Source organism: Balaenoptera physalus (genome assembly GCF_965194825.1).
Source record: "Balaenoptera physalus genome assembly, chromosome: 5".
Classification (NCBI taxonomy): Eukaryota; Metazoa; Chordata; class Mammalia; order Artiodactyla; family Balaenopteridae; genus Balaenoptera; species Balaenoptera physalus.
Genome location: NC_138884.1, coordinates 29,993,505 through 30,008,310, shown reverse-complemented (window position 1 = coordinate 30,008,310; position 14,806 = coordinate 29,993,505).

Genomic DNA, 14,806 nt, shown 5'->3' with positions numbered 1-14,806 from the left:
ATTGAAATTATACAGAGTGTTCTTCAACCACAGTGGAATCAAACTAGAAATCAATAACCAAAAATTACATCTCCAAACTTAATGACACACTTCTAAATAACCCATGGGTCAAAGAGGAGGTCTCAAGGGAAAAGGTACTTTGAACTGAATGAAAAATACAATATATCAAAATTTGTGGAAAACAGCTAAAGCAGTGCTGAAAAGAAAATTATAGTACTGAATGCTTACATTCAGAAAAAAGGGAATAGTCTCAAATCTAAGATTCCATCTCAGAAGCCTAGAAGAAGAAGAGCAAAATAAATCTGGAGTAAGCAGAAGAAAGGAAATAATAAAAGCAAGAGCAGAAATCATTGAAATTAAAATCAGAAAAACTTAGACAAAATAAAACAAAGAATTGGTTCTTTGACAGGATAAAATTGACAAACTGTTAGGAAAACTGACAAAGAAAAAAGATACAGATCACCAATATTAGGAATGAAACAGGATCTATGACTACTGACCCTGAAAACATCAAAAGGGTAAAAGGGAATACTACAAACATAAATTTGACAACTTAAATGAAATAGACTGCTTTTTTGAGAAATAAAATCTACCATAACTCAGACAATATGAAATAGATAATTTGAATAGCCTTATAACTATTTAGGAAATTAAATTCATAACCTAAAAACTCCCCAAAAGAAATCTCCAAGCCCAGATGGCTTCACTGGAGATTTCTACCATATATTTCTACACAATTCTACACAAATTCTACACAACCTCCTCCATAAAAGAAGATGCACTTCCCAAATCATTTTATGAAGCTACTGTAACCCTGATACCAAACCAAAGATGCTATATAAAAGAAAGAAAGACCAATATCCTTGATGAATATAGATGCAAAAATCCTTAACAAAATATTAGCAAGTACAATTATACAATGTATAAAAAGAATTGTGCACCCTGATCAAATAGGATTTATTCCAGAGATGCAAGAGTAGTTCAATATTTGAAAATTAATTAATATTATCTGCCATATTAACAGGTTAGAGAAGAAAACTCACATGATTATATCAAGCAATGCAGAAAAATCATTTGACAAAATTTCAACATCCTTTCATGATAAAAACTCTAGAAGAAGAAAAAGAGGGAGACTTCCTCCACCTCATAAAGAACATCTAAAATACCTATCGCTAACATGATGCTTAGTGAGACTGAATGTTTTTCCTCTAAGATCAGAAACAGGCAAGGATTCTGCTCACACCACTGATATTCAATACAGTGCTGGAAAGGAAATATAAAACTGTCCCTATTTGTCAATTACACGATTATTTACATAGATAATTCCAAGAAATCTACAAAAAATCCAGAGGCCTAATAAGTGAGTTCTGCAAGTTTTCAAGATATAAAATAAACATTCAAAAATCAACTCTATTTCAATAAACTAGCAATGAACATGTAGACTCAGTGCAAAGAGGCTTTTCAACAAACGGTCCTGGAGAAATGTCCGCAGGAAGAAAAAAAAAGGAACCTTGACCTAAATCTCACACTTTGTACAAAAATTAACTCAAAATGGATAGTAGATTTAATGTAAAACAGAAAACTATAAAATTTTAGAAAAAAATAGGAGAAAATGCTAAGGATCTACGTCTGGGCATAGAGTTCTTAACCTTTGACACCAAAAGCATGATCAGTGGAAGGAAAAATTAACAAATTGAATCACAAAATTAAAAGCTTTTGCTCTATAAGAGACTGTCAAGAAGGTGAGATGACAAGCTGCAGAGTGGGAGAAAATATTTACAAAACACATATCAGGCAAAGGATGAGTGTCTAGAATATATAAAGAACTCTCAAAATTCAACAGGAAAGAAAGCAAACAGTCTATTTAGAACACGGGGAAAATAAATGAAGAGACATTTCACTGAGGAAGATATACAGATGGCAAATTAGCACATCAAAAGAGGTTCAAAAGCATTAGCCATTAGAAAAATGCAAATTAACACCACAATGAGATGTCACTTCATACCTAACAGAATGGCTAAAATTAAAAATAATGACAACACCAAATGCTGGTGAGGATACCAATAAAATGAATCACTCACACATTGCTGGTGTAAATGTGGTGCAAAGGAGTTTGTAGACCAAAAACCCTGAGAATGGCTGCTTCACGAAAAAATTATTTTCCTTGAAAAACAAAAGTATATACACAGTTGTATTTCTCTGAAACTATTGCTTTTAAGTGTATGGTCTCAATCATTTGTATTAATAGTAACTTTTAACCAAAGTAACTTTTATTTTACAAAAACTACAGGGTAAGTAATTGTGAACTGTATAATATATGACATTTTAGCAGACTAGCAAAGCTTATGAATACACACAACACAACTTTCTATAGCCACACACATCCTTTATAAGGCTTCTCAAAGTGGCAAAAATAAGCACATTCGTTAACAGACCCAAAGAAATACCCTCTTTGTAGCATTTAAAATACAACACAAAAGCATATAAAATGAAAATCATGCTTAGTAATCAATGTTTCCATTCCATGATTTAGAAAGATTGATAATTTAGGCATCCAATGAATATCTGGGAATTAATTATATAAGCCTAAGATTTTAAGTTACCTAAATAAATTATTTTCAATCTAACATACTATAAAATGTAACTTCTATTGAAAATCAGAATAATAATTCAATTTAGTTAAGCACAAATTTATATATTTTTAATCTTAAACATTAAGTGAAAGTAATGCTAGCTTATTCGATCAATAAGCCAGTATAAATTTAGGAAGATCATTCCCAACGAGAGTAAAATGTAGGCTTGCATTATCCTTAACAGTGATAAATCAGAAAAGGCACAGCTGGATTTATTAAACCAAAATATTAAACTAGTTCTTTTTGCCAAAGTTCATCTATATTCTGTGAGCTTGGCTTCTTAAAAAGTCACTTGTTAGTTTTGCTAAGAATACTTTTCTTTCCTTTTAGATTCTAGCACATTTAAAGTATTAGAAGTTTATTTTCTGGGAATTTTAGGAATATTTAATCCATGTAAGTGCTTATTTACCTCTATTAGCCGATCAGAACAAGATCCCTTAATTTAAGAGTTTTAACCTATTCAGTCAATAACACCCTAAGATGGGAAAACATTACACACTTACACAATGAAAAGTAAGGTCTTTCTGAATTACAGACCTACATAGAGAGCACTGACAGTTTCAATTCTAAGATTTCAGCCACAAGTCAAGCAAAAACAAACACAACATCACAATATGTCTCTGGTCCAGGTATTAAAGAGCTATTCTTCCTGGTGGTCAGAAAATTCTTAATTGAGTTGAACTCGAAATAGATAAACAGATAAACAAAAGACTAACAAGCCCAATACTCTTTTGTCTTTCACTCAGCAGGAAATAGATCTCTATAAAACACTACTGCTTTTTTTTCTCTAAACTTCAGTTTATTCATCTTTAGTCAAGGCATATCACAATTATAAGCTAAGTGTGAGGATGAAAAGACATCAACATGCACCAGAGAGATAGAGAAAAAAATGAATCAGAATCTTCATAGTCCTGGGGTATCAGTATCCTCTCCAAAGAGAGTTTTCTGTAGGTAACTCTATTGCACAGAGATGGTAGAGGACAACTATTTATTAGTGTAAGGTCTGTCACATAAAATATTCTTACCTAATTGGAGTTCTCATTTATTTCTCCAACTCTTCTTCTCAGATGGCCCACAAAAGCTTTGTTTAAAGTATATAAATTTACAGACATTTATCTGAACTGTCATTATGTATGACACTTCTGGGCATCAGCCTAAATTCTCACAATGAAATTTCTGTTTTCCTAATGTGTAGTTTTGTAGTATGGGCATGTGAGAACAGCTATGAAAATTCAAGAGAATATCTGTGACATTTTTAGTAAATTACTACCTGAGAGTCTGCTCAAAGTCTGAAGTCTTGGTGTTTTAATAATTAGGTAATGGGGACTTCCCTGGTGACGCAGTAGTTAAGAATCTGCTTGCCAGACAGGAATAAAGACACATTCTCTACATCAAGATGTAGAGAATGGACTTGAGGACCCAGGGAGGGGGAAGGGTAAGCTAGGATGAAGTGAGAGAGTAGCATTGACATATATACACTACCAAATGTAAAATAGATAGCTGGTGGGAAGCAGCTGCATGGCATGGGGAGATCAGCTGGGTGCTTTGTGACCACCTACAGGGGTGGGATAGGGAGGGTGGGGGGGAGATGCAAGAGGGAAGGGATATGGGGAATATATGTATACTTATAGCTGATTCACTTTGTTATACAGCAGAAACTAACACAACATTGTAAAGCAATTATACTCCAATAAAGATGTTAAAAAAGGAAAAAAAAAGAAACCACCTGTCAATGCAGGGGACACGGGTTCGAGCCCTGGTCCAGGAAGATACCATGTGACGCGAAGCAACTAAGCCAGCGTGTCACAACTACTGAGCCTGCACTCTAGAACCTGAGAGCCGCAACTACTGAGCCCGCATGCCACAACTACTGAAACCCGAGCCTAGAGCCCGTGCACCGCAACAAAGAGTAGCCCCCGCTCGCCCGCGCACAGCAACGAAGATCCAACGCAGCCAAAAATAAATAAAATTATTTTTAAAGTTGTATAAAAAAACTGGGTAACAATTATTTATAATTAGCTTATTAAATGTTAGCATTCAAATGCTTTTATTAAAATAACTTAATGAGATCTTATATGGTTTGTAGCCCTTGAATTTCAAGGAATTTAAAGAAAACACTAATTCTTTTAGGGAAATCACCAAATGGTCAGGCTACAAAACCAAATCACCAGTCACTGCTGCCACTAATGGAAAATAATTGATCAGATACAAAAGAACCAAAACCAAAACAAAATTAATAGGGAAATTAAAAATAGAAAAGCAGCAAATCTGCTGCTTTGGATTCACCTCTGAGAGCCAAGAAAAGACAGACATGGACTTAAACTCCCCATGAGGTGCACTTTTTCATGGCAAAGTTTACCTGGTCCTGCTAGGGGAATCCACTGGGCATCTTGGTGGAAGACTTTCAAAACGGTCTAAAAATTTTTTTCAAAAAAGTAAAATTATGACGCTCATACTTATATGAAAAAGAATGCATATTAAATGTATGTTTTATTTAACTAGTTAATGAGGAAATTAATGAGATGTTACAACCAGTTCAAAGGAGAAGTCAAAAAAGCACAAATTTATGAGAAGTAAAGGAATGTTGAAATGAATGTGCAAAGGAGGGAAAACCAGTTCCACAGTGGGGAAAGAAAGTCCGTTTACTCTCTGTGGAACAAGACAGCATTTGCATTGCTATAGGCAAGAATTATTTTGCATTTGTATCAGTTATCTGTGATTTAGAATTGTGAAATAACTGCTGCAGAATCAGAAAACCCGGAGGGTTGTCCTCTAGGCTTTAGACAAGTCATAGTTTTCATTGAAGCACATTTTTCCCTACACACCATTGCCCCCAATTATTATAAATACTTCTCATTTGGACTATCATGTAGCTTCCTAACTGGATAATTTTTCTTTATTCTACAGTAAGTGGAAGAACTAGAATTCAACTCAAGTCCATGCTGGTAACCACTGTAGTATATATTTTTGTCATTCTCCTGCATGTCTTTCTAGAATGGCTTTCTCTACTTTCTCTTGGTTTCTCTGCTCTTGATTAAGTACAATGCATTTGGTCTGCCCAGTTTCTAGTTGACTATGCATTGTAGTATCTCATGGATTACTATCAGTGTTTCAATTCCAAATTCCTGGTGTTGGGAGATGGATTAGCCCAGTTTAGATCAGGTGCTCATCCCAGGTTCATTTGGTGTTAATAGGGGTCGGGGCCACTAGATACCAATATAGTTACCTAGGTCTACCTCTTGAGCAGGAGCCAGGATGGGAGGCAGGTTCTCTTAAAAAGAAGAGTTATAGATGCAAAATGTTGATTGGCATCTCCAGCATCTGTCTACAGCCTATTGGTGTCACAGAAAATAAATTTTTTTATTAAAAAATCTACTAATATTCCCATTCAAGCACTCTGATCCTTTTAATTTTCATTCATGGTTTAAATTTAATCAAAGGTCAGTTCTAAGCTCAATTGCACTGGAAATACATTCAGCTAAGTTGTATTTGAAGTATGTTTTTGTGAGAGCCGGAGGTTAATTTCACCCATTTGAAAATTAGATTCTTACCTCTTTAGGTAAGAATCATGAAAGGAGATATGAACTTAATATCTTATAAATTCTAAAAAATTCTTTCAGCTTTTGACTTCTCTCAAAATAGATGCTCTTCACAAGTGCTGAACTTAATCTTCTGTCCATAGTAAATGCCCCAGAGTGTATGTAAGTGGGGAAATCCTGTGACTTGGTTACCAGTCAGGAGACCCACTGAGTTGCATTCTTAAAATAGCACAACTTTTGGTTCTGCCCTCAGAAGATGGGCTACTTCAGAGCCTAGCTAGAGGAAGGAAGTAGAGATTTTGTAAGTCTCACATTCAGACATAAAAGAGAAGGACGGAAGTCAAAGGAGTCATCACCCATTTACTTACTATTTTGTAAGAAAATCAGGAATTAAAGGGCAGTGACCTTGACTTTGTAACAAGTTTGTAAGACTCTGTAACCTTTGCAGGCCACTCCTACTTGTCACTTTTGTCACTCCTTTTGGTGAGCACTTAAAATCTAAATTCATTTACCATTGAATTTTCTTCTTCTACAGTTCTTTCAGTATTTTGAATTAATGTACCATGATATTTGGAAATAGATCGAATTTTAATTCTGGAGTTATAGTTAAATTCTCAATGAAGTAGTTATTTTCATGATGCTATAGCTTCCTTTACAAAACTGGTAAATCTTATGCAACTTTGATTCCAACTCAATACCTTAAGGTGGAAATTGTGATTGTAATTGTATCTTCCAGCTGGTTGGCATTTTATTTACATATCGTGTTCATGCCCTCGTGGAAGCAGACACTAAGACAGGATCAGACATGCAAGAGATTGATTGGGGGAAATGCCTGTTAAGGATAAAGGGGGGAAGCAGAAGCGGGTAGGGGGTACCTTCAGAGACGAGAATATCCACTCCAAAATATGCCACTTTGGCATGAGGATTATTGTGAGCTGGAAGCAAATGAGAATCAACAGATGCAGAAAGAAGCCTTCCTGGAGCTAAAAGCAGAAACTTTTGAAAAATGAGGAATGCCATAACTCTCCCCTCCCAGGGAAGTTTCATAGCTATGAAGAAAATAGAAGGTTGGCACCCAGATGGATCTGCACAAACCTTGTTCCATTCCTTTCCCGCATATATTTACCTTCCCACAGTTTACACCCTTTGAAAGCCTAAAACCTTGTCCTTTGCCTTGTCACTTCTCTACAAATTTATTGTTCTTTTGTGAAGACGCTATAGAAGCCTAAGTTCTAACCACCCCTTGAATTACTCTTCTTTGAGGTTTCTCTTGCATTATGTGCACTACACATTAATCAATTGTTTGGTTTTCTCTTGTTAATCTTTTGTCAGTCTAATTTTGCAGGGCTTCAGCCAGAGAACCTAGGATGGTAGAAGGAAAAAACATTTTTTCTTCCCTACCATTGCCACAAACATATATGATATGTTTTGGAATGAGAAAGATGTACTTTTATTTTATTACTTACTTATTTTTTAGTTTTAAAAATTTTTGGCTGTGTTGGGTCTTCGTTGCTGCACGCAGGCTTTCTCTAGTTGTGGCAAGCGGGGGCTACTCTTCGTTGCGGTGCTTGGGCTCTAGGTGCACAGGCTCAGTAGTTGTGGCACACGGGCTTAGTTGCTCCATGGCATGTGGGATCTTCCCCGACCAGGGATCAAACCAGTGACCCCTGCATTGGCAGGCAGATTCTTAACCACTGCACTACCAGGGAAGGCCCAGATGTACTTTTAATAAGTTCATCTTCTAATTTTACTTAACTAATTTCAAATGATTTTATAGACACATATGTACACACGCATACATATATACACACACACAAACACACACTACGCAATCTTCAGTGTAGAAAAATAAGACGTAAACTTATTATTGGGCCCTTAGTTTGGACTTATGAAGATCTCAGGCACTCAGTGGAAGATAAAATTTAGATGACAGAAGATTTGGACTTTGATGATGATGATAGCTAACGTTTATTTGTTAGTTACATGTATTGTGCCAGGTCCTAGTACAGGTGTTTTACATGTGTTAACTTATTTGGCTTTCACATTAGCTCTTGTGAAATTGGTAATATTTGTCCCCATTTTGCAGAAAGAGAAACAGACACAGAAGGTAAAGTGGTTTGCGCAGCACTGTACAGCCAATGTATGATACGGCAGATTAATTAGACCAAATTGCATTGGAGTAAAAGATGAAACCTATAGTTTGAGACTGGTAGCTTATTATGAGTGTGGAAATAAATGAAGACCACCCAAATGAGAACAAATGAAGTGACCCTCACTTGCTCTAGGCAGAGTAGAAAAACTTTATAATGGTATGCTCTGATTACAGATAATGGGCATGGAAAAGCTAGATGTGGACTAACTAGAAGCAGGCCATCTTATGTACATGATTGGTTTGAAGAGCACATTTGGTTTTCTCTGGTTGGTCCTGAGTTTGAGGCAACAAATAGAGACGTTGGCAGTCACTGACCAAGTCCTGATAATTCTGGGCAGATTGCCGTGGAGGCTTTTGTGGTTTAGCTTCTCAGGCTGGTTGCTACACAGGTTGTGGGTCAGAGCTCCATTGTCATATATGATCAGTTTGTGTATTCAGCCTCTCAAGAGGAAAAAGAAGTCATCCAGTTTATCTTAACTCCGTTAATAATAGTTTGCTTCTATCAGGATAATGCTGATAAAATGCTATTTAGGTTATCTCACTATATATGCATGCAATGAGGTTCTCCACAGCAAAAAGTTAGATAAGTACTACATAGAAGATGTACATATACACATATATAAACATAATTGCGGAAGAAGATTAATTCTAAAGAAAACCCAAAAGGTTAGTGCCTCCATTAGTTCCTATATTGCTGTTACTTGAGAAAGTCTTTTTTTTTCCTTTTATTTTTTTTTGGCCGTGCCACGCAGCATGCGGGATCTTAGTTCCCCGATCAGGTGTGGAGCCCACTCCCCCCGCAGTGGAAGCACGGAGTCCTAACCACTGGACCGCCAGGGAATTCCAAGAAAGTATTTTAAAGTGTGTGATGATGACAGACTAAGAGCTGTTCTTTAACTACCATTCTCCAGTGCTTTCTTTTTAGCTGGACACGTGGCCATGCTGAGTAAAGAAGGCGTTTCTCGTCCTCCCGTGCAACCATGTAAGTGAAGGATGAGTGCAATTTACTTGAGGAAGAAATGAACTTCTATTGTGCAAGCCACTGCTATTTTGAGCCCCTGCTACACACCACTAAACCGCATTCAATAATACAGTGTTTAATTTTTCTCCTGTGCACAATTCTGGCCTTGAGAATATGATTTTTTGTTGCTAATTGAGACCAAGAGAAAAAAGTTATTTAGAGACAGAGACTCAAAAATGGTTTTCTGCATGGAGCAGGTGCCCGTCAATGAAAAACAAAAGGACGTCATCAGGACACAAAATTGGTACTTCCCAAGTGCCCCCAAATCAGTTTCTTTCTAAAATTTCTACTGTCTATATAAATATCTGCATGTTGTTTGTCCAGAAAAGGGTAAATGTTTGGCTAAAATGCATTTATAATTACAAGTTTTATCCATTCCCAGGGTGAGCCAGAGTTCTTCAGTATACTGAAATAAAGTTTTATCGATACTAAACAAAATAATAAATTATTTACTTTCTATTTCATACATGACTTTGTTTAAGTAAGGATTACTTTCCTAGGCTACGTAGGAGCTAAGCACATGCCTGGGAACCACCAAGTCTTGGAGGAGATTAAAAAAAAGAAAAATAGCTTATATTAGCTTGTGAACTTGTCCGTGTCTGTGGCTTCTGTGGTCTTAGAGAGGGGAAAAAAGGGGTTTGGAATTTGGGACTATCCCTTGTCATTTCTTCAGTGAAAGATGGGAGGATGTTAAATGACTAGTATTAAAGAGGAAAACCTCTTTTTAGTTCCTCAACAAGGTATTACGAGCTCTGTTGTTAGGAATCTGGCAAAGGAATGGGCATCTGGAGCAAGCTTATGCCGCCCCGCTGGGAAGCAGAGCTCCAAGCAGGCTGTAGGGCCCATTGTCCCAGCTCCACACCACGTAATTAGAAAGAACTAATGCAATAGGATCTGTGTGCCCAGCTCTTTGGTGAGGGAAAAAGTCAAGCACAGGAATGAGGAGAAGGAATACACAGGTTCAGAAGAGTAATTCTCAAAGCCAGGCACATCCCCAGGGGCATGTCAGCTCGGCTCCAAGGCAGAGATCAAGAAAGGGACTAAATATTCCAATTAGAAAAAAAGATTGTCAGACTGGATAACACAATGTAACTAGTCTAAATGCCACTTACAAGAGATACACTTTAAATGTAAGTATTCTCAAAGGTTCAAAGTAAAGAGATAGAAAAAGACAGTCCTTGCAAATACTAACCAAAAGAAAATGGGTATAGTTATAATAACAAGAAGCATTACTAGAAATAAAAAGGAACACTTCCTAATGATAAAAGGGTCAATTTACCAAGAAAATATAAAAAGTCTAATTTCGTATGCATCTAATGGCAAAGCCTCAAAATGTACAGAGCAAAATTTTACAAAGTTATAAGAAGAGTTAGAGAAATCTACCGTCAAGTGGGAAATTTCACATTCCTTTCTTAGAAACTGATACAAGGAGCTAAAAAAAAAATCAGTATGGATAGATGTAAGATTGATATGATTAACAAACTTGACCTAATTAATATATGTAGAAAATTGCACCTACCAACTGTAGATACTCATTCTTTTCAAGAACAGATAGAACATTTGCCAAATTTGAGGCTATGCTGAGTCAGAAAGCAAGTGTTGACAAATTTCCAATATTTTAAATCAAAGTATTTTCTCTGACTATAGGGGGATTGAGCTAGAAATCAGTAACTAAAAAATTACTATAAGTCTCTCATGTTTGAATTGAATTTGGGTTTTTTTGTAATTTATAGAGATGAATACTTAGATCATTGATTTTGGAATGTCATACCTTTACTACCATTTAGTTCAAATATTTTCTAATTTCCCTTTTGATTTTTCCAGTTGATTAATTTCCAAACACGAGAGACTTACAGTTCTTACTTTACCTCCCGGTAGGATTTCACACTTTCGACCACTCCCTTTTTCCTGAAATACTCTTCTTTCTTAAGACCACACACTTCTGGTTTACATCCTGCGTTACTACCTGTTCTTTCTCAGTCTCCCTTGCAGGCTCCTTGTCCTCTGCTTGATCTCTACATGTTGAACTTAGTCATGAGACCAATTCTCTTCTCTAACTGCACATTCTCCCTGGGTGACCTCATCCATTTCCAGGACTCTCTATATATCTACACTGTGAGGACTCCCGGACATATATCTTGATCCTTGCACTCTCTCTGAAATTTTTATCACATTCAACAGCCTATTTGTCTTTGCTTTGAGAATGTTTAGAACCCAGTCTCAGACTTAACATGGCAATACAGAACTTCGTCCCCAAACCTCAAGGGCATCTCATCTCATAAACGGCACACAATCTATCCAATTAATCACACCTAACGTCTATTCCGCCAAGACCTACTGTTGAATAGGTCTTGGATAAATACATCCTGGATTTTAAGGAACGTACTGCTGAGCATTAGCAAATACCAGGTTTCCTAAGTGCTTGGACTAACTTATAGGCAGCTCTGGAAGCCTCAGAATGCATATTTAGGTGTGTCTCCTGTCTTCCCCCATGTCGGCTAAATCCCAGACTCTGAGGCAGGGCTTGGGTGGGAATATAGCCAATATTTTATAATAACTATAAATGGAATATAACCTTCAAACATTATGAATCACTATGTTGTACACCATATTGTACACCAACTATGCTCCAATACAAAACGGACGTAAACAAAAGGCACCTGAGAGGCTTGAGTGGAGCCCTAAATAGAGTCGAGAGGAGTCAGGTGATCCCCAGCAGTGATCCAGGTGAGAAAAGATACAGGAGTAAATGAAGGCAGGAGCAGAAGAGAAGAGAATGGACTTAAGAAAGAGGGACATTTATTATATGGGTAGAGAAAAAAGACTGAGAGTTATAAAAATGTGTTAATAAGAATTCTTTACAATCAGAATATATCACAGAACATGCATTGATAAGTATGAGTGTGCCAGTAACACATTTCTCTTCCTGAGGAGGTCTCTCCCACCGCCCTGGCCATCAGTCTGACCAACCATGGGCTGCCCAGCGCCCTCTCCAACTTGTCTCCCTCTCCTCTCTTCTCCATCTTTCTCCAGCTACAAAAACAGGGAGTTAGAGCAGACTTGAACCACACATTCCTTAAAAGCTGAGTAAAACTATCTAACTAAAATATCACAGGAAATCATCAAAAGCTGTTCAATCTGCCCCATCCAATATGGGGATATGATTGTAAACTTTGCTAATAGTAACGAGAATTAAGTCAGTTCTGTCAACTGTTGGTCTGGTGAATTAGTCTGATTCCGTAAGATGCAGGGTGGAAACTTGGTGGTGGATGGCTGAAGGAGGTGGAGGGAAAGGTCATTAGAGTTCAAGGAGCTGAGAGAGGCTTGTGTTCTGTACGCACCGCTCAGGAGGATATTAGTCACCCAGAGCACTGAAAAAAAACAGGGAAGAGCAGACAGTGATCTATGGGGTGGAGTTGGGGTGAGGCAAGAGGCAGTGACCACTGAACGAGAAGGGGTGACCACGAGTCACTAGATCATAGCAACAAGGAGAGTGGTGTCTTAAGCTAAATTGCTAGGGATTTGGGAGGAGGAGGGAGCAGTGCCGGACAGGAAGGGAACCCACTTCCTGCTCCCAGGGCCGGGAAATAGTTCCACGTGGTCTCCTCAGGGGAGCCGACATTCCATCAAGGCAAATCAGGCATGAAGTGGAGATAAGGTTTCTCAGAGAACCAGAGGAAAGGCTTGGCAAAGGGAGAGGGTTGGGAGACGATGGTAGCTGAAGGGATGATCATTTGGAGGTTGAAAAACTGGAGATGATGGTGACAGGAATTCGGGGAAGGTTGGGGAGACTGCGGATGAGAGGAGCCCTCAGGTGCGGTGACTGACACTGTGGTTGGAGTGGTGTTGGCAATGGGCAAAGAGGAGTCGGCAATGGGCAAAGAGGAGTCGGCAATGGGCAAAGAGGACAATTGTTTCCTCCTGTTGTAAACCTTTGAGGCATCATCTCAGCTCAGAAGGTTTCCATCTTTGCAACTGTAGAAGGAGGACAATTGAATGTTTGTAGCAGCGTTATTAATAACAGCCAAAGAGTGGAAACAATCCAAATGCCCATCAGCTGATGAATGGATAATTAAATGTGGTGCATCCTGCAATGGAACATTATTCAGCTATAAAAAGGAATGAAGTGCTGATACGTGCTACAACATGGGTGAACCTTGTACACATTAAGCCAAGCGAAAGAAGACATTCACAAAAGACCACACAGCATATTGTATGATTCCATTTATGTTAAATGTCTAGAAAAGGGAAATCTACAGAGGCAAAATAGATCAGAGGTTGCCTAGGGCTGCAAGTAGGGTTGGGGAAATGGGTAGTGACCGCTAACAGGTAGGAAGTTTCTCTTTGGAGTGATGAAAATGTTCTAAGATAAATTGTGATGATGGTTGCACAACTCTGAATATACTAAAGACCATTGAGTTGTACACTTTAAATGTGAATTGTGTGGTATGTGAATTATATCTCAATAAAAAAGGAGGGCAGTAACTCCTGTTCTAATTAAACAAAATATGGATGTGAGATTTCTTTGGAGACCAAAAAGCACAAAATACGTATGAGATCACTAAGGCAAGTGTAGGGACACCTTCAATGAGGGTTGAAAGAAAAGGGCTAATATTTGGGGGATGGCCAGAACTGAGTAATTGAAGGTATAGCTTCAAGAAACTATTACAGTTGTAATTCTGTGAAAGAATAGTCATAGAAGTTTATTTCACTTTTTGTCAGGACTTGCCTTGTAGATTCGGCTTTATGCACAAGGGGGCGATGTCCACCAAACAACAAAAGTTCATAGCTGCTGGGACTATGCATATATAATCTCAGAGAAAAAACAAAGTATAATTAAGAACAGCTGAAATTTATAAGTTGCATTAATACATATGAATTTGCTTATCAGTGCACATCTGGAAAAACAAATAATGTGAAAGGGATACTTTTTGTGTTTTGAACTATGTCATTGTATTATTTATTCAAAATATTATATAGAAAAAAACTTCATAAGGAAGATTATTTTGTGCTCTTATTTATTTAATTTATTTTTTAATAAATTTATTTTATTTATTTATTTTTGGCTGCATTGGGTCTTCATTGCTGTGCACAGGCTTTCTCTAGTTGTGGCGAGCGGGAGCTAGTCTTCGTTGCAGTGCATGGGCTTCTCAAGGTGGCTTCTCTTGTTGCGGAGCACAGGCTCTAGGCACGTGGGCTTCAGTAGTTGTGGTATGCAGGCTCAGTAGTTGTGGCTCAGGGGCTCTAGAGTGAAGGTTCAGTAGTTGTGGTGCATGGGCTTAGTTTCTCTGTGGCATGTGGGATCTTCCTGGACCAGGGCTCGAACCTGTCCGTGTCCCCTGCATTGGCAGGTGGATTCTTAACCACTGTGCCACCAGGGAAGCCCTGTGCTCTTATTTAGATTAAAATATTAATTTGATAAAAGCGATGTGAAGAATATATGCAAATATATAGACATTAT